This window comes from Delphinapterus leucas, chromosome 2 (assembly GCF_059928025.1).
Source record: "Delphinapterus leucas isolate spDelLeu-1000000601 "Yukka" chromosome 2, BTC_Dleu_Yukka2, whole genome shotgun sequence".
In the NCBI taxonomy this organism is placed as follows: Eukaryota; Metazoa; Chordata; class Mammalia; order Artiodactyla; family Monodontidae; genus Delphinapterus; species Delphinapterus leucas.
In genome coordinates, this window is record NC_143130.1 from 29,458,320 (window position 1) to 29,480,534 (window position 22,215).

Here is a 22,215-nt window from a genome sequence, read left to right on the forward strand (position 1 = left end):
GTCCCCGTCCCCTAATCCTAACCCTAACACTAACACTAACCCTTACCCGAAGCCTTACCCTAACACATCACCTAATCCTAACCCCTACACTAACACTAAGCCATACCCTTACACGTACGATCGCCCCAAACCGTTGTCGTACACTAAACTGTACCTTAAACCATTCCCATCCCCTAACCCTAACCCTAACCCTAACCTTTACCCAAAGCCTTACCCTTACCCGTCCCCTAAACCTAACCCATACGCTAACAATAACCTGTACGCTAACACGTACAGTCACACTAAACTGTTGTCGTACCCTAACCTGTACCCTAAACCATCCCCGTCCTCTAGCACTAAAGCTAAACCTAACACGAACCCTTACCCGAAACCTTACCCTAAACCATCCCCTAATCCTAAACCGTATGCTAACACTAACCCATACCATAACACGCTCACCCTAAACTTTTCGTACCCTAAACTTTACCCTAAACTGTCCCTGTCCCCTAAGCCTAACCATAACACTAATCATAAACCTTACCCGAAGCCTTACCCTAACCCGTCCCCTAATCATAAACCGTACGCTAACACTAACCTGTACCCCAACACTTATGCTTACCCTAAACCCTCACCGTCCCCTAACCCTAACCCTAAACCTTACCCGAAGCCTACCCTAATCCGTCCTCTAATCCCAACCCGTACACTAACACTAACCTGTACCATAACACGTATGCTCACCCTAAACCGTTGCCGTACCCTAACCTGTCCCCTAAACCGTCCCTGTCCCCTAACCCTAACCCTAACACTTACCCGAAGCCTTACCCTAACCCGTCCCCTAATCCTAACCCGTACGCTAACACTAACCCATACCATAACACATACGCTCATCCAAAACCGTTGTTGTACACTACCTTGTAGCCTAAACCGTCCCCGTCCCCTAAACCTAACCCTAAACCTAACCCTTACCTGAAACCTTACACTAAACTGTCTCCTAATCCTAACCCGTACGCTAACTCTAACCCATACCATAACACGTACGCTCACCCTAAACTTTTGTCGTACCCGAACCTGAACCCTAAAACGTCACCATCCCCTAACCCTAAACCTAACTCTAATCCTAACACTTATCCGAAGCCTAAACGTAACCCATCCCCTAACCCTAACCTTTACGCTAACTCTAACCCGTACTGTGACACATACGCTCACCCTAAACCTTTGTTGTACCCTAACCTGTACCCTAAACTGACCCCATCCCCTAACCCTCACTGTAACCTTAAATCCAAACCTTACCCGAAGCCTTACCCTAACCCGTCCCCTAATCCTAACCCGTACGCTAACACTAACCTATACCCTAACACGTACGCTCAACCTAAATCTTTGTCGTACCGTAACCTGTACCCTAAACCGTCCCCGTCCCCTAACCCTAACCCTAACTCTAACCCTTACCCGAAGCCTTACCCTAACCTGGCCCGTAATCCTAACCCGTACGCTAACACTAAACCGTACCCTAACATGTACACTCACCCTAAACCGTGGTCGTACACTAACGTGTACCCTAAACCGTCCATGTACTCTAAACCTAACCCTAACCCTAGCCCTAACACTTACCCAAAGTCTTACCCTAACCTTTCCCGAATCCTAACCCATACACTAACTCTAACCTGTAAACTAACACTTACGCTAATCCTAAACCGTTGTCATACGCTAACCTGTACCCTAAACCATCCCCGTTCCCTAACTCTAACACTAACCCTTACCCGAAGCCTTACCCTAACCTGTCCCCTAATCCTAAGCCATACTCTAAAGCTAACCCGTAGCCTAACACATACGTTAACCCTAAATCTTTGTTGTACCCTAAGCTGTACCGTCACCATGCCCCGTTCCCTAACCCTATCCCTAGCCCTAACCCTAACAACTGACACAGATGATTGTATTTTCACAGAGAAAGAAACTCACACAGTTAAAAAGCAAGCTATTCTTATCTAAAAGGAAATGTGAGGCTAATGGAAAATTAAGATTATGTTTACCATACGTGTACAAATACCTATTGAACACATATATCAAAAAGACAGACGATATAGAAAGGGAGGTCAATGGAACACTCTGCAATAATTTACATGGGAATAGTTTCTGTACATGAATATATTATATAAATATATATTTATATATATGTGTATATATATTTATGTATATATATTTATATATATATATATATGTATATACTGTACAAATGAACCAGATTGTATACACCTAGGAAAAACAATATTCTAATCGTTACCGCGATTTGAAAAAAATTTGAAAAACCGAACAGGAAATAATGGGATATAAACTTACGGGTTTTCTTCCTGGCATATTCCTTTCTAATTTACAACCAGGGAACATGACTTCCAGAATGGCTGTGCTGCCCTAGTAACCAGATTTTGGAATGGAGAAATGCTGCTGCCTTGTGGCCGTTTCCCACAAAAGCAACTTTAAAATCTGTGCTAATGGTCACTAAATATTCACACTCATTGCAAGCCTCTAAATGAAACCTTCTCCTAAAACATTCTGGGGTCAACAGTCGAAGAAAAAATTCAAAAGAAGGCCGTCTCCCAAGAAGACAATTTTAAGAGGTGTATTGTACTCACAGTTTTTTTTTCTGTTTTGTTTAACAGAAATAAAACAAGACGAGGAAAAACGCTGCACATTAGGAATTATTAAAGACATGCAAATTCAAATTACAAAAACCTATCAGCTCACAGTAGTCAGAATGGCCACCAGCAAAACTTCTGCAAAGAATAAATGCTGAAGGGGTTGCGGAGAAATGTGTACACTTGCTTCAAAGTGCGACATGGTAAGAGCCAGTAATGAAAACACAAACGAGGTGCCTTGGAAAGGTAGATATTGAGCTACCATTCAATCAAGCATACACACTGCTGTGCCTATCACCTGAGAGGTTGTGGATCAAAAAGACACATGCTAACAATCCTGCACTCCAGGAATATTTACCGCAGCCAAAACTTAGAAGCAACAAAAATGTCTGCCAACCAAGGAATGCACAAAGAAGTAGTGGTCCATGTACACAATGGAATATTACTCCAATAAAAAAATATATAAATTCAATTTAGAAACCAAACATAAGTAAGGAAAAATCAACTTTTGCGGAGTTACCCGGGCACATTCCACTCTAATGTATAACCGAGGAACACCACTGGCAGAAAGGCCTGTTTCCCTTGTTACCAGACCGGGGAAAGCAGAAATGCTGCAACCCAATGGCCATTACCAGCCACAGCAGCTTGAAAACCTGTGCTTATAATCACTTCCTATGCACAAGTACTGGAGGGCAGTAAATGAAACCTGCCTTCAAAATGTCTTCAGGGAGGTAATGGCCAAAATATTTCAAAATGGGGCAGATACTTCAAGAAAACCATTTGAAGAGGTAAGCTGTACTCACAGTTTGAAGAAAAACAGGACATGCCTGAAAGCTCAATTTCAAGGGATTATGAGACACATGCAAATCCAACCACAAAGAGGTATCAGCTCACACCAGTCAGAATAAACATAAGCAAGAAAACTGCAAACAATAAATGCTGAATGGGTTGTGGAAAAGTGCGTACTGTCATCTGTAAGTGGGACGTAACCTGGTTAAAGCCACTAATGAGAACAGAATAGAGGAGCCTTTACAAGGTAAACGTTTGTCTGCCATATGATCCAGCAGGCCCATTCCTGCACGTATAACCAAACAAGACAGAATTGGAAAGACACAGGCAGGCAAATGTGCATTGCAGCAGTACTACAATAGCCAAGACATGGAAGCAACCAAAAAGTCCACCAACAGATGAGTGGACAAAGAACTGGTACACGTACAGATGGAATATTAGCCAAGGAAATAAATGACACAATGCCATTTGCAGCTCAGTAGATGAGTCCAGAAGTAATCACACAACTTGTAGTAAGTCAGAAAGCTCAAGACACATATCCTATGATATCACTTATAGGTGTTACCTAAAAATTGATACCAGTGAAGATATTTCCACAGAGAAAGGCAATCATAGATTCATTAAACACACTTATGGTTCACCAATGGAAAGGTGTGAGGATTGGATACATTAGGATGCCGGGTTAAACAGAGATATACAAACGCAGGTGAAGTATAAAATCACCATAGACCTACGGAATACCACGAGAAGACTACTCAACATTGTGTCATAACCTAAAATGGGAAAAGGATCCAAAGAACAATAGATATATGCATATATGTAAAACAACAACATCTTGCACACCTAGAGCAAGGAAAAATTGTAATCACCCTTGCTGTAATAAAAAATGAAAATTAAATTTAAAAAACGAACAAGAAGTAGTCAGATATAAACTTAAGGGGTTTTTTCCTGGCACATTCCATTCTAGTTTAGAACCTAGAACATGACTTCGATTGAGGCACTGTTGCTCTAGTAACCAGAATAGGTAAAGGAGAACTGCTGCCGCCTTGTGGCCGTTTCACATAACAGCAGCTCTAAACCCAGGGCTAATGGTTACTTGATAGTCAAAATAATTGCAGGCCTGTAAATGACACCTGCCCTCAAAACAAATCCTTGGGTCGTAAATCGAGCAAAAATCTCAAAGATGTGCATATATCAAAACGACAATTTCAAGAGCCATATTTTACGCACATTTTGTATTTTCTTTCTTTCTTTTTTCTGTTATGAAAAAAAGGGCATGGGAAAATGCTTAACATCAGGAATTAATAAAACCATGCAAATCCAGTCTACAAAAACTTTCACCTCACAGTCGTCAGAATGATCACCAGCAAAAAGAGGCTACAAAGTATAAATGCTGAAGGGGTTTTAGAGAACTGTGTACCCTCTAGCTGCTGGTGGGATGTAACCTGGTAACAGCCAGTACTGAGAACAGAATGGAGATGTGTTTAAAGGTAAAAATTGAGCTACTATGTGATCTGGTAGGCCAATTGATGGGCCTATCACCTGAGTAGACCTGAATCAAAAAGGCACAGACTGGCAAACCTGCACTGCAGCAACATGTACCAGAGCCAAGACCTGGAAGAAACCAAAATGTCCATCAACAGAAATAGGCACCAAGAAGAAGTCGTCCATGTACACAATGGAATATTAGCCATGGAAAAGCATGGAACAGTGCCACTGACACCACCATAGAAGGATCTAGAGATAGTCACCCAACTTGAAGTAAGAAAGAAACCGAAAGAAAGATATCCTATTACATCACTTATAGGTGTTACATAAAAATTGATACCCATGAAATAATTTCCCAGAGAAGGACACTCACAGATTCAGAAAACCAAATTATGTTTAACCAAATGGAAAGGTGTAAGGAATGTATGAATTAGGATATGGGGGTTAATAGATGTGTACTAATATATATGAAATATATAATCACAAAATAGCTATGGAATACCAAGAGAGGTCTACTCAACACTCTGTAATAGCCTACACGGGAAAGGATCCAAAGATGAATAGATCGATACATAGATATAATGAACCAGATTCTGTACACCTAAAACACACACAATTTTCGTAAATTTGCTCTGATAAATAATAAAAATTATATTTAAAAAGCAAACTACAAGTAAGCAGATATACGCTCTTGGGGGTTTTCCCTGGCACACTCCACTCTAATTTTCAGCCAACAAACATGATTTCCAGGAAAGCTCTGCTGCCCAAAATGTCAGAGATGGAAATGTAGAAATGCTGTCGCCTTGTGGCCATTGCCCGCAAGATCGGCTTTAAAACCACAGCTAATGGTCACTTAACATTCACAAGGATGCAGGTCTGTAAAGGACAACTGCTCTCAAGAACTGTGCAGACGTATGGAATGGCCAAAAAAATTCAAAACTGGCCAGTTTTTCAAGGAGATAGTATGAAGAGCTAAGTTTTACTCACTATTTAAAAAAAAGGAAAATGTGTAAAAGCTCAACATCAGGAATTATTAGACTCATGCAAATCTAGCCTACAAAAAAGTTTCAACTCACGCAAGTCAAGTACCATCAGCCAAAAGTCTACAAACAATAAATGCTGATGGGGTTTTAGAGAACCGTGTACCCTCTAGCTGCTGGTGAGATGTAATGTGGTAAGAGCCAATAATGAGAACAGAAGAGAGCTGCGTTTAAAAGTAAAAATTGAGCCAGCATTCCATTCAGCAGGCCCAGTGCTGAGCCTCTCACCTCAGAAGACCAGAGTCGAGAAGGCACAGGCTGCAACAGCTTCACTGCAGGAGTTTTCACAATAACCAAGACACGGAAGCAACCAAAATGTCCATCAATGGATGAATGGATAAAGAAGAAGTGCTCCATGTACACAATGGATTAGTAGCCATGGAAAACAGTGAAACACTGCTCTTTGAGGCACCATAGATTAACCTAGAGATAATCACAGAACATGAGGTAAGTCGGAAAGCAAAAGACATATACTATGATATCACTTATAGGCGTTATCTAACAACTGACACAAATGATGGTATTTTCACAGGAAAGAAACTCACAGACTTAGAAAACAAGCTATTCTTATCTAAAAGGATAGGTGGGGGAAATGGAAAATTAAGATTAGGGTTACCATACATGTACAAATACCTATTAAATACATATATCAAAACGACCGACCATATAGCAAGGGAGGTCAACGGAACACTCTGCAATAATTTACATGGGAAGAGTATCTGTACATGAATATATATTTTATATATATGTATATATATATATATATATACACACATACATACATACATATGTAATGTACAAATGAACCAGATTGTATACACCTAGGATAAACAATATTCTAATCAGTACCCTGATTTAAAAAACTTAAAAGATGAACAAGAAATAATGGGATATAAACTTACAGGGTTTTTTCCTGGCACATTCCATTGCAATTTACAACCTGGGAGCACGACTTCCAGAAAGGCTGTGCTGCCCTAGTAACCAGATTTGGGAATGAAGAAATGCTGCCTCCTTTTGGCCGTTTCCTACAACAGCAGCTTTAAACCCAGTGCTAATGGCCACTAAATATGCACCAGAGCTGCAGTTCTGTAATGAGACCTGCCCTCCAAAAAAATCATGGGGTCGAATATCGACCAAAAATTCAAAAGAGGGCAACCTTCCAAGAAGACAATTTCAAGGGATATATTGTACTCACATTTTATTTTTAACAGAAAAGAAAAAAGCGTGTAAAATGATGAATTTTTGGTATTTTTAGAGACATGCAAACCCAAATTACAAAAACCTATCAGCTCACAGCAGTCTGAATGGCCATTAGCAAAAATGCTGCAAACTATAAATGCTGAAAGGATTGTGGAGAAATTAGTACCCTCGGTTCTAAGGGGGACGTGGTAAGAGCCACTAATGAAAACACAATGGAGGTGCTTTGAAAATGTCAACATTGAGCTACTAGTCAATCAGTCACACCCACTGCTGGGCCTATCACCTGGGAAAATGAGAATCAAAAAGTCACATGCTGGCAATCTTGCACTACAGCAATATTTAATATAGCCAACACTTGGAAGCAACAAAAATGTCCATCAACAGAGGAATGCACCAAGAAGTGGTCCATATACACAATGGAATATTACTCCAATAAAAATATAAATTAAATTTAAAATCAAACAAACGTAAGGAGACATCAGCTTTGGGGGTTTTATCCAGGCACATTCCACTCTAATTTATAACCGACAAAGACCACTGGCTGGAGGTCTGTTTCCCTAGTACCAGCATGGGGAATGAAGAAAGGCTGCCACACTCTGGCCATTATCTGCAAAAGCAGCTTTAAAGCCTGTGTTAACGGTCACTTCATGTGAACAAGTACTGCAGGGCTGTAAATCAAACCTCCCCTCAAAATGTCTTGAGGAAGGTAATGGCCAATAAATTTCAAAATGTGACACATACTTTAAGAAAACACTTTGAAGAACTAAGCTGTAATTACAGATTGAAAAATAAAAGTACATGCCTTAAAGCTCAATTTCAACGGATTACGAGTCACATGCAAATTCAACCACAAAGAGGTATCAGCACACACCAGTCAGAATATCCATCAGCAAGAAAACTACAAACAATAAATGCTGACTGTGTTGAGGAGAAATGCATACCCTCAACTTTAAGTGGGATGTAACCTGGAAAGAGCCACTAATGAGAACAGAATCGTGATCCATTGAAAAGGTAAACCCTGAGATACCATATGATACAGGAGGCCCACTCCTGGGCCTATCACATAAGAAGACAGAATTGGAAAGACACAGGCAGGCAAATGTGCAGTGCACCAGTATTATAATAGCCAAGACATGGAGGCAACCAAAAAGTCCATCAAGAGGTGAGTGGACAAAGAAAAACTGGTACATGTACAGATGGAATATTAGCTAGGGAAAAAAATGAAACAATGCCATTTGCAGCACCTAAGATGATTCTGGAGATAATCAGGCAAACTGCACTAAGTCAGACAGCAAAAGACACATATCATATAATATCACTTATAGGTGTTAGCTAAACATTGATAACAATGAAGATATTTCCACAGAGAAAGGCAATCACAGATTCATTAAACAAAGTTATGGTTCACCAAATGAAAAGGTGTGAGGATTGGATACATTAGGATATTGGGGTTAACATAGATATAGAAACACATGTTAAATATACAATCACCAAGATCTACGGAATACCAAGAGAAGACTACTCAACATTGTGTCATAACCTACATGAGAAAACGATCTGAAGAAGTATAGATACATGTATATGTGTAAAAGAATGACATCTTACACACCTAGAACAAACAAAACAATCAAATTTGCTCTGATAAAAAATAAAAATTAAATTTAAAAAAGAACAAGAAGTAATGAGACACAAATTTAAGGGGATTTTTCCTGGCATATTGCATTCTAGTTTTCAACCAGAATGCGACTTCCATTAAAGCTCTGTCATCACTAATAAAGCAGCTTTATAAGCAATGTTGAATGTAGCTTAAAAGAAGTCTCACTAATTATTCATAGTAACAAGAAAACAAACAAAAGTAAAAGTCTCACTGCAAAAAGTATACATAGAGTAAGGGTAGTAGATCAAACACTTATTAAACTTCTGTCAAGAATAAAAGACAATAGTAGTATGTTTTTTTAAAAAAACAGAGGGCCCAAATAAATCAGAAATGAAAGAGATGATGTTACAAGAGCCACCACAGAAATACAAAGTATCCTAAGGTACACACAGGGTAACTCAGGGCTCAGACTGGACAGAACCCACTCTCCATTCCCCTGTACATGACTTACAGGAGCTTCAGGAACTGAGGAGGGGGTCCCTGAGGAGAGGCACGAGATAGAAAATATTAGGCATTAACATGACTGCATTCATCTTAAATGTGCCTGAACGACATTCACATGAGATTATTTTGTCCTGTATGTACCTCAGCACCTCTAGTCGGAACTGCAGATCTTTGGCTTCACCACCTCTACTCACAGCATTAGCTTCACCTGCTGTGGACCGTCTCCTATAGGATTTCTAGAACCACAAAGCATCGAAGTTTCACAGGACCCAGAGTCTGTGGGACTCCACTCCCAGTCTCAGAGTCTCAACTGCACTCAGAGACTCAGAGTCTCAACAAACACTCCACTCTTGGAGGGCACACACAAAGTAGTGGGCACATCAGGACCCAGGGGAAGGAGCAGTTATCCCGTAGGCAAATGACCATACCTACCTGCTAGTTTTAGAGGGTCTCCTGCAGAGGCAGGGAGTGGCTGTGGCTCACCATGGGGGCAACGACACTGGCAGCATAAGTTCTGGGAAATACTCCTTGGTGTGAGCCCTCCCAGAGTCCACCATTAGCACCACCAAGAGCAAGGTAGGCTCCAGTGCTGGGTCGTCTCAGGCCAAACAACGAACAGGGAGGAAAGCCAGCCCCATGTATCAGCAGACAAGCGGATTAAACATTTTATTAAAATTTTATTGAATCCACAGACAAGAAGATTAAACTTCTGCCCACCAGAGCAGCACCCAGCTCTACCCACCACCAGTCCCTCCCATAAGGAAGCTTGCACAAGCCTCTAAGATAGATTCAATCACCAGAGAGCAGACAGCAGAAGCAAGAAAAACTACAATTCTGCAGCCTGTGAAAGGAGAACCACATTCACAGAAAGATAGAGAATATGAAAAGGCAGAGTACTTTATACCAGATCAAGGAACAAGATAAGACCCCAGAAAAACAATGAAATGAGGTGGAGATAGGCAACCTTCCAGTAAAAAAATTCAGAATAATGATAGTGAAGATAATCCAAGACCTTGGAAAAAGAATGGAGGCAAAGATCGAGAAGATGCAAGAAATAGTTAACAAAGATCTAGAAGAATTAAGGAACAAACACCTAGAAGAATTAAAGAACAAACAAACAGAGATGAACAATACAATAACTGAAATGAAAAATACACTAAAAGGAATCAGTAGCAGAATAACTGTGGCAGAAGAACGGATAAGTGACCTGGATGACAGAAAGGTGGAAATCACTGTCATGGAACAGAATAAAGAAAAAGAATGAAAATAAATGAAGACAACATAAGAGACCTCTGGGACAACATTAAATGCAACAGCATTCACATTATAGGGGTCCCAGATGGAGAAGAGAGGGAGAAAGGACCCGAGAAAGAGATTATGGTTGAAAACTTCCCTAGCATGGGAAAAGAAATAGCCACTGAAGTCCACGAAGCGCAGAGAGTCCCAGGCAGGATAAACCAAAGGAGAAAAATGCCAAGACACACAGTAATCAAATTGACAAAAATTAAAAACAAAGAAAAATTATTGAAAGCAACAAGGGGAAAATGACAAATAACATAGAACGGAACTCCCATAAGGTTAACAGCTGATTTCTCAGCAGAGAATCTACAAGCCAGAAGGGAGTGGCATGATAAATTTAAAGTGATGAAAAGGAAGAACCTATCACCATGAGTACTCCACCCAGCAAGTATCTCATTCGAATTTGATGGGGAAATCGAAAGCTTTATAGACAAGCAAAAGCTAAGAGAATTCATCACCATGAAACCAGCTCTACAACAAATGCTAAAGGAACTTCTCTAAGTGTGAAATACAAGAGAAGAAAAGGACCCACCAAGACAAACCCATAACAATTAAGAAAATAGTAATAGAAACATACATATCGATAATTACCTTAAACATGAATGGATTAAATGCTCCAACCAAAAGGCACAGGCTAGCTGAATGGATACAAAAACCAGACCCATATATATGCTGTCTACAAGAGACCAATTTCAGAGCTAGGGACACATACAGACTGAAAGTGAGGGGATGGAAAAATATATTCCAGGCAAATGAAAATCAAAAGAAAACTGGAGTAGCAATACTCATATCAGATAAAATAGACTTTAATATAAAGAATGTTACAAGAGACAAGGAAGGACACTACATAATGATCAAGGGATCAATCCAAGAATATATAACAATTATAAATATATATGTATTCAACATAGGAGCACCTCAATACATAAGGCAATTGCTAACAGCTCTAAAAGATGAAATCGACAGTAGCACAATAATAGCACAGTACTTTAACACCTCACCTATACCAATGGAGATCATCCAGACAAAAAATTAATAAGAAAACAAAAACTTTAAATGACACAATAGACCAGATAGATTTAATGGGTATTTATAGGACATTCCATCCAAAAACAGCACATTACACGTTCTTCTCAATGGCACACGGAACATTCTCTGGGATAGATCACATCATGGGTCACAAATAAAGCCTCAGTAAATTTAAGGAAACTGAAATCATATCAAGGAGCTGTTCCGACCACAATGCTATGAGATTAGAAATCAATTACAGGGAAAAAAGCGTAAAAAACACAAACACATAGAAGCTTAACAATAAGTTACTAAATAACCAAGAGATCACTGAAGAAATCAAGAGGAAAGCAAAAACTACCTGGAGACAAATGACAACAAAAACTCGATGATCCAAAACCTATGGGATGCAACAAAAGCAGTTCTAAGAGGGAATTTTATTACAATACAAGCCTACTTGAAGAAACCAGAAAAATCTCAAATAAACAATCTAACCTTACACCTAAAGGAACTAGAGAAAGAAGAACAAAACCCAAAGTTAGTAGAAGGAAAGAAATCATAAAGATCAGAGCAGAAATAAATGAAATAGAAACAAAGAAAACAATAGCAAAGATCAATAAAACTAAAAGCTGGTTCTTTGAGAAGATAAACAAAAATGATAAACCGTTAGCCAGACTCAAGGAAAAGAGGGAGAGAACTCAAATCAATAAAATTAGAAGTGAAAAAGGAGAAGTTGCAACAGACACCACAAAAATACAAAGCATCCTAAGAGACTTCTACAAGCAACTCTATGCCAATAAAATGGACAACCTGGACGAAATGGACAAATTCTTAGAAAGGTATAACCTTCCAAGACTGAAACAGGAATAAATAGAAAACATGAACAGACAAATCACAAGTAATGAAACTGAAACTGTGATTAAAAATCTTCCAACAAACAAAAGTCCAGAACCAGATGGCATCAGAGGTGAATTCTGTCAAATATTTAGACAAGAGCTAACAACCAACCTTCTCAAACTCCTCAGAAATTTGCAGAGAAAGGAACACTCCCACACTCATTCTATGACGTCACCATCACCCTGATACCAAAAGCAGACAAAGATACTACAGAAAAAGAAAATTAGAGACCAATAACACTGATGAATATAGATGTAAAAATCCTCAACAAAATACTAGGAAACAGAATTGAACAACACATTAAAAGGATCATACACCATGATCAGGTGGGGTTTATCCCAGGGATGCAAGGATTCTTCAATATACACAAATCAACCAATGTGAAACACCATATTAACAAATTGTAGAATAAAAATGTGACCATCCAAATAGATGCAGGAAAAGCTTTTGGCAAAATTCAACACACATTTATGATAAAAATTCTCCAAAAAGTGGGCTTAGAGGGAATCTACCTCAACATAATAAAGGTCGTATAAGACAAACCCACAGCAAACATCATTCTCAATGGTGAAAACTAAAAGCATTTCCTCTAAGATCAGGAACAAGACAAGGATGTCCACTCTCACCACTATTACTCAACATAGTTTCGGAAATCCTAAACACAGCAATCAGAGAAGAAAAAGAAATAAAACGAATACAAACTGGAAAAGAAGAAGTAAAATTGTCACTGTTTGCAAATGACACGATACTACACATAGTGAATCCTAAAGATGCCACCAGAAAACTACTAGAGCTAATCAATGAATCTGGTAAAGTTGCAGGATGCAAAATTAATGCACAGAAATCTCTTACATTCCTATACACTAACAATGAAACGTCAGAAAGAGAAATTAAGGAAACAATCCCATTCAGCATTGCAAAAAAAAGAATGAAATACATAGGAATGATTCTACCTAAGGAGGTAAAAGACCTCTACTCAGAAAACTATAAGACACTGCTGAAAGAAATCAAAGATGATATAAACAGATGGAGGTATAAACCATGTCCTTGGATTAGAAGAATCAATATTGTGAAAATGACTATACTACCCAAAGCAATCTACAGATTCAATGCAATCCCTAGCAAATTACCAGTTGCATTTTCTACAGAACTAGAACCAAAAAATCTTAAAATATATATGGAGACATAAAAGACCCCGAATAGTCAAATCAGTCTTGAGGGAAATTAAAAGAGCTGGAGGAATCAGACTTCCTGACTTCAGACTATACTACATAGCTACACTAATCAAGACTATGTGGTACTGGCACCAAAACAGAAATATAGATCAATGGAACAGGATAGAAAGCCCAGAGATAAACCTACGTACCTATGGCTAGCTCATCTATGACAAAGGAGGCAAGGATATACAATGGAGAGAAGACAGTCTCTTCAGTAAGTGGTGCTGGGAAAACTGGACAACTACATGTAAAAGAATGAAATTAGAACACTCCATAACATCATACACAAAAATAAACTCAAAATTGATTAGAGATCTAATTGTAAGACCAGACACTTTAAAACTCTTGAGGAAAACATAGGCAGAATACTCTATGACATAAATCACAGCAAGATTCGTTTTGACCCACCTCCTAGAGAAGTGGAAATAAAAACAAACAAATGGGACCTAATGAAACGTCAAAGGTTTTGTGCAGCAAAGGAAAATAAACAAGATGAAAAGACAACCTGCAGAATGGGAGAAAATGTTCTCAAATGAAGCAAATGACAAAGGATTAATCTCCAAAATTTACAAACAGCTCATGTAGCTCAATATCACAAAAACAAACAACCCAATCCAAAAATGGGCAGAAGACCTAAATAGACATTTCTCCAAAGAAGATATACAGATTGCCAACAAACACATGAAAGGAAGCTGAACATCACTAATCATTAGAGAAATGCAAATCAAAACTACAGTGAGGTATCACCTCCCAGCAGTCAGAATGGCAATCATCGAAAAATCTACAAACAATAAATGCTGGAGAGGCATTTATTGAAGAAAAGGGAAGACTCTTGCACTGTTGGTGGGAATGTAAATCAATATAGCAACTAGGGAGAACAGTATGGAGGTTCCTTAAAAAACTAAAACTAGAAGTACCATACGACCCAGCAATCCAACTACTGGGCATTTACCCTGAGAAAACCATAATTCAAAAAGAGTTATGTTCAACAATGTTCATTGCAGCTCTATTTACAATAGCCAGGACATGGAAGCAACCTAAGTGTCCATCAACAGATGAATGGATAAAGAAGATCTGGCACATATATACAATGGAATATTACTCAGTCATAAAAAGAAACAAAACTGAGTTATTTGTAGTAAGGTGGATGGACTTAGAGTCTGTCCTACACAGTGAAGTAAGTCAGAAAGGGAAAAACAAATACTGTATGCTAACAGAGATATACGGAATACAAAGAAAAAAAAGTTTGTGAAGAACCTAGGGGCAGGACAGTATTAAGGACACAGATGTACAGAAAGGACTTGAGGACACAGGGAGGGGGAAGGGTAAGCTGGAACAAAGTGAGAGAGTGGCATGGACATATATACATTACCAAATGTAACACTGATAGCTACTGGGAAGAAGCCACATAGCACAGGGAGATCAGCTCGGTGCTTTGTAACCACCTAAATGGGTGGGATATGGAGGGTGGGAAGGAGATGCAAGAGGGAGGGGATATGGTGATATATGTATATGTACAGCTGATTCACTTTGTTATACAGGAGAAACTAACACTCCATTGTAAAACAATTATACTCCAATAAAGTTGTAAAATGAAAAAAAAAGGACAGAAAGTCCAGAGATAAACCTACACACCTATATCCAACTAATTTATGACAAAGGAGGCAAGACTATATAACGGAGAAAAGACAGTCTCTTCAATCAGTGGTGCTAGGAAAAATGGCCAGCTACATGTAAAAGAATGAAATTAGAACACTCCCTAACAACAAAAATAAATTCAAAATGGATTACAGACCTTAATGTAAGACCGGACAGTATTAAACTCTTAGAGGAAAACATAGGAAGAATACTCTGACATAAATCACAGCAAGATCTTTTTTGATCCACCTCCTAGAGTAACGCAATAAAAAAGAAAACTAAACAAATGTGACCTAACGAAACATAAAAGCTTTTGCAAAGCAATGGAAACTACAAACAAGATGAAAAGACAACCCTCAGAATAGGAGAAAATATTTGCAAACGAATCAATGGACAAAGGTTTAATCTCCAGTATATATATAAGTACCACGTGCTAACAGATTGTGCCACTGGAACTTTTCCAGTATATATAAACAACTCATTAAGCTCAATGTTAAAAAAAACAAACAAACAACCCAATACAAAAATGAGAAGAAGGTCTAAATAGACATTTCTCCCAAGAAGACATAGAGATGGCTAAGATGCACATGAAAAGCTGCTCAACATCACTAATTATTAGAGAAATGCAAATCAAAACTACAATGAGGTATCACCTCACACCTGTTAGAATGGGCATCATCAGAAAATCTACAAACAAATGCTGGAAAGGGTGTGGAGAAAAGGAACCCTCTTCCACAATTGGTGGGAATGTAAATTGATACAGTCACTATGGAGAACAGTATGGAGGTTCCTTAAAAAACTAAAAATAGTATTACCATATGATCCAGCAATCCCACTACTGGGCATATACCCAGAGAAAACCATCAATCAAAAAGACACATTCACCACAATGTTCATTGCAGCACTATTTACAATAGCCAGGTAATGGAAGGAACATAAATGCCCACAGACAGACGGAGGGAAAAAGATGTGGTTCATATATAAAATGGAATGTTACTCAGCCATAAAACGGAATGAAATTGGGTCATTTGTAGAGACGTTGATGGATCTAGAGACTGTCATACAGAGTGAGGCAAGTCAGAAAGAAAAAAACAAATATTGTATATTAATGCATATATGTGGAACCAAGAAAAATGGAACAGATGAACCGGTTTGCAGGGCAGAAATAGAGGCACAGATGTGGAGAACAAATGTATGGACACCAAGGGGGGAAAGCCGTGGGGGGGTGGTGGTGGTATGAGTTGGGGGATTGGGATTTACATGTATACATTTATATGTATAAAATAGATAACCAATAAGAACCTGCTGTATAAAAATATAAATAAAATAAAATGAAAAGATTAAAAAAAAGAACTAAAAGTTCTTCCTTTCACATACATGTATTTATATGAATGAATTATTTCCATGCTTATATCTATAAATACAAAAAAGAGTAATAAAATCTACCTTGAACCAAAAAAGAAAAAAAAAAACAGAATCCACCAGTTATACAGAGGAAACCCCTATCAGGGCACTTGCTCCACTGGTAAACAATTCTGAAGCTGGTCAGAGGTGGGGAAATGACTCCCATGCAGCCAGCAGGCCCCCGCAAGGAGCATCCTCATTTCAAAGCTGGGGAACCGTGCTGAGGCATCTCTGAGTAAACGTGAGCTGAGCCCCATGTCAGCTGCTGCTGAACTGTTCCCACCCTTCCCAGGTAAAACACCTGAATAGGTACAAGGACTTGACAGCCTAGAGGAGGGGCTGGTGAGCCACACCAGCGACAGCACGCAGGCCGACTTGGTGCCTGCAGGCCAGCCAGGATGATCCTGGCCCCGGGGGCTCTTCTGGAAGCTTTCCATTTCCCTGCCTGAGATACCCTCCTGTCCCAGCTCCCACTGCTTCTTTCCTTCCTCACCTCTGCCCAGGGAGAAATTCCAGCAGCAGGTATGGGTGACACATCCTCTTCTTTAGCAGTTGGCAGCTTGGCAACTCCTGCAGAAAGCCCAGCAGAGCCCCACTCACACCGGGCCACCCACAAAACCGTGGCCCATCACTCCCTCCCACCAGCCCAGCCCTGACACTGCTGACGGGGCAGAGAATATGGCGTCAGACACAGCTGCAGGGGCTCTTGCTGTCTGGAGCGGTGTTTATATTGACCTCAAACCAGGCACACCTGGAGAGGGCTGGCCGGCAGTGTCAGGCTGCCCAGGTCAGCCAATCCTCTCCCCTTAGGGGCTCACAGCTGCAGAAAATGGACCTTGATGAACCGGCCAGGTCCAAGGAACAGGTGTGGGCTCCTGAGAGTCAGGATAGACAAGGGGCTGCAGTTCTGGCTTGTTTTCTAATCATTTTATCTGGCCCATGAGTGGAGACAACTTCAAGAAGACCCTCTCCTAATGAGAGGAGCCCAGGGGTCAGGGAGAGGAGGGGTGGGTGGTGGGTGGAGACAGAGGCCTGGTGCCCCGGGTGCAGTGGAAGTCTCTAGAAGGCCAGGTGGAGGGAGGCCGCACAGAGTGATGCCCAGGGTCACAGACCTGTCGGAGTTGCTGTTTGTTAGTTCAAGTCCTGCTCTGAGGTGCTCTGTGTCAGCTCTGAACGACAGGTGAGCTGGGGGTGCTCTGCAATGAGGGCTATGTGCACGGTTCCTGTGTGCCCAGCCCTGCCAGGGTGCCTTCCCAGGGGAACTCTGTATCCTGGGAGGGGCCTGACCACAAGAGCCCCGTGGGCTGCTGGGGATCTGGTAAAGGACGTCAGCACAGTCAGTGAAGCCACCGTGGATATACATCCAGTAGTTCCTAATTCCTACACCCTGCTGGCCATTCTACCACCCACCAGGACATGGTATTCTGTATTAGACTTCAATGATGCTTTCTTCTGTATTCCATTAGTCCCAGAGTCACAATAAATTTTGGCTTGTGAGTGGCAGGTCTCAACATACAACAAAAACAATACTGCTGGGCGGTCCTGCCCCAAGGGTTTAAAATTTCCCACACCATCTTTGGGGAAATGTTAGCTAAAGAACTAAAAGTTCTACCTCTGGAAAAGGGAACTCTCCTTCAATATTCAGATGATATTCTGATCGCCAGCCCTACTAAGGAGGCCTCTGAACTACCTAGCCAATAAAGGATAGAAGGTGTCCAAGAAAAAAGGCTCAAATATCACAGACTAAGGTGACCTGCCTGGGCTTCATTCTCACAGAAGGTCGGAGAAGCCCATCCTAAGAAAGGGAAGAAGCCATTTGCAGCTTTACCCCTTCTAAAACTAGAAGACTGCTTAGGGGTTCCTGGGGAGGCCGGGGTTTGCTGCATCTGGATCCCTAACTACAGTCTAATAGCTGGACCTCTATATGAAACATTGAAAGGAAAAGATGATGATCCTTTCGAATAGAATCCAGAAGCGGCCTTTAAAGAATGGAAAGAGCAGTCAATTCAGACCCTTGCCCTGGAACTCCCTAATTTAACTAAACCCTTTGACCTTCACATTCCCGGTCAAAGGTCTATCGCCCTTGGAGTATTAGTGCAAGAACTGGGACCACTTTAAATGGAACAACGCAAGAATGCCCTCCAGGTAGGAGAAGCTACAGTCACCAAGGGCTTGGCCTGCCACCCCATCCGGCCAGGATACTGGGGGTATCTAAAAACCTGGAAATCAGCAGCCCGCAAAGCCAGCTCCCACCTAAGGGAAAAGGACCCCACGTGGTGATCCTAACCACCCACCATGCCCTGAATTTGCATGGGTCGCTCTGTGGGCACACTGACCTCGAGTGAGGAGGCCCTCCAACTCCAACATCCAGAGAGTCAACTGGGGGCAACGGGCCCCCATGACGACTCGTGTGACCATCACTTGACATGGAGTTTCCTCAGAAAACAAGAGTGTGCCCCAAAAGAACAGACTACTGCTTGCAGGATTTACTGCACCCAGAGGGGAGCTAATAAGCTTGGCAGGGGAACCATATATCACACTGTCACCATAGAAAAACCTACAGACACTGCAGTGACGGCGGCCAATAAGACCGGCTGGACTCCTCGCTACTTCAAAATTTCTTGTGACTCTGGGACTAATGGAATACAGAAGAAGGCATCATCTAAGTCTAATACAGAATACCATGTCCTGGTGGATGGTAGAATGACCATCAGGGTGTAGGAATTAGGAACTGCTGGATGTATATTCTCAGTTGCTTCAATGACTGTCCTGATGTCCTTTACCAAGTACCCAGTAGCCCACAGGGCTCTCGTGGTCAGGCCCCTCCCAGGATATGGAGCTCACCTGTGCAGATACCCAGCAGCCCACTGGGCTCTCGTGGTCAGGCCCCTCCCAGGATATGGAGCTCAACTGTGCAGGTACCCAGCAAGACTGGGCACAGAGGAACCGTGCACATAGCCCTCATTGCAGAGCACCCCCAGCTCACCTGTTGCTCAGGGCTGACACAGAGCACCACAGAGCAGGACTTGAACTAACAAACAGCAGCTCCGACAGGTCTGTGACACTGGGCATCGCTCTGTGTGGCTTCCCTCTGCCTGGCCTTCCAGAGACCTCCACTGCAGCTGGGGCAGCAGGCCTCTGTCTACACCAATCACCCCTCCTCTCCCTGACCCCTGGGTTCCTCTCATTAGGAGAGGGTCTTCTTGAAGTTGTCTCCACTCATGGGCCAGATAAAATGATTAGAAAACAAGCCAGAGCTGCAGCCCCTTGTCTATCCTGACTCTCAGGAGCCCACACCTGTTCCTTGGACCTGGCCGGTTCATCAAGGTCCATTTTCTGCAGCTGTGAGCCTCTGAGGGGTGAGGATTGGCTGACCTGGGCAGCCTGACACTGCCGGCCAGCCCTCTCCAGGTGTGCCTGGTTTGAGGTCAATATAAACACCGCTCCAGACAGCAAGAGCCCCTGCAGCTGTGTCTGACGCCATATTCTCTGCCCCGTCAGCAGTGTCGGGGCTGGGCTTGTGGGAGGGAGTGAGGAGCCACGGTTTTATGGGTGGCCCGGTGTGAGTGGGGCTCTGCTGGGCTTTCTGCAGGAGTTGCCAAGCTGCCAACTGCTAAAGAAGAGGATGTGTCACCCATATCTGCTGCTGGAATTTCTCCCTGGGCAGAGGTGAGTACGGAAAAAAGCAGTGGGGGCCGGGGCAGGAGCGGTATCTCAGGCAGGGAAATGGAAACCTTCCAGAAGAGCGCCCAGGGCCAGGATCATCCTGGCTGGCCTGCAGGCACCAAGTCGGCTTACGTGCTGTTGCTGGTGTGGCTCTACGACCCTTCCTCTAGGCTTTCAAGTCCTTGCACACGTTCACGTGTTTTACCTGGGAAGGGTGGGAACAGTTCAGCAGCAGCGGGCCTGGATCTCAGCTCACGTTTACTCAGAGATGCCTCAGCACAGTCCCCCAGCTTTGCAATGAGGACGCTCCTTGCGGGGGTGCTGCTGGCTGCATGGGAGACGATTACCCACCTCTGACCAACTTCAGGATTCTTTACGTTTGGAGCAAGTGCCCTGATAGTGTTTTCCTGTTTATAACTGGTGGGTTTTGTTTTGTTTTCTTTTTCGGTTCAATATAGGTTTTATTCCTCTTTTTTGTATTTATAGATTTAAGCATGGAAATAATTCATTCATATATATACATGTGTGGGAATGGAAGAACTTTGTTTTCTGTTTTACTTTTTGTATGTTTTTTTTTAATTTTTTAATTTTATTATTTTTATACAGCAGGTTCTTTCTGGTTATCGATTTTATACATATAGGTGTATATAAGTCAATCCCAAAGCCCCAATTCATGTCAGCACCCCCCCCAAGGCTTTCCCCCCTTGGTGTCCATACGTTTGTTCTCTACATCTGTGTCTCTATTTCTGCCCTGCAAACCGGTTCATCTGTTCCATTTTTCTTGGTTCCACATATATGCATTAATATACAATATTTCTTTTTCTCTTTCTGCCTTACTTCACTCTGTATGACAGTCTCTAGATCCATCGACGTCTGTACAAATGACCCAATTTCATTCCTTTTTATGGCTGAATAACATTCCATTTTATATATGTACCACATCTTTATCCATTCGTCTGTCTGTGTGCACTTAGGTTACTTCCATTACCTGGCTATGGTAAATAGTGCTGCAATGAACATTGTGGTGAATGTGTCTTTTTGATTTGTTTTTCTCTGGGTATATGCCCAGTAGTGGGATTGCCGGATCATATGGTAATTCTATTTTTAGTTTTTTAAGGAACCTCCATACTGTTCTCCATAGTGACTGTATTAATTTACATTCCCACCAATAGTGGAAGAGGGTTCCTTTTCTCCACACCCTCCCCAGCATTTGTTGTTTGTAGATTTTCTGATGATGTACATTCTGACAGGTGTGAGGTGATACCTCATTGTAGTTTTGATTTGCATTTCTCTAATAATTAGTGATGTTGAGAAGCTTTTCATGTGCTTCTTGGCCATCTCTCTCTCTTCTTGGAATAAATGTCTATTTAGATCTTCTGCCATTTTTGTATTGGGTTGTTTGGTTTTTTAATATTGAGCTGCATGTGCTGTTTATATATTATTGGAGATTAATCCTTTGTCTGATGATTCATTTGCAAATATATTCTCCCATTCTGAGGGTTGTCTTTTCGTCTTGTTTTTACTTTCCTTTGCTTTGCAAAAGCTTTTATGTTTCATTAGGCCCCACTTGTTTATTTTTCTTTTTTATTGCGTTACTCTAGGAGGTGGATCAAAAAAGATCTTGCTGTGATTTATGTCAGAGTATTCTTCCTATTTTTTCCTCTAAGAGTTTTATACTGTCTGGTCTTACATTAAGGTCTCTAATCCATTTTGAATTTATTGTTCTGTATGGTGTTAGCAAGTATTCTAATTTCATTCTTTTACATGTAGCTGCCCATTTTTCCCAGAACCACTGATTGAAGAGACTGCCTTTTCTCCATTGTATAGTCTTGCCTCCTGTGTCATAGATTATTGACCAT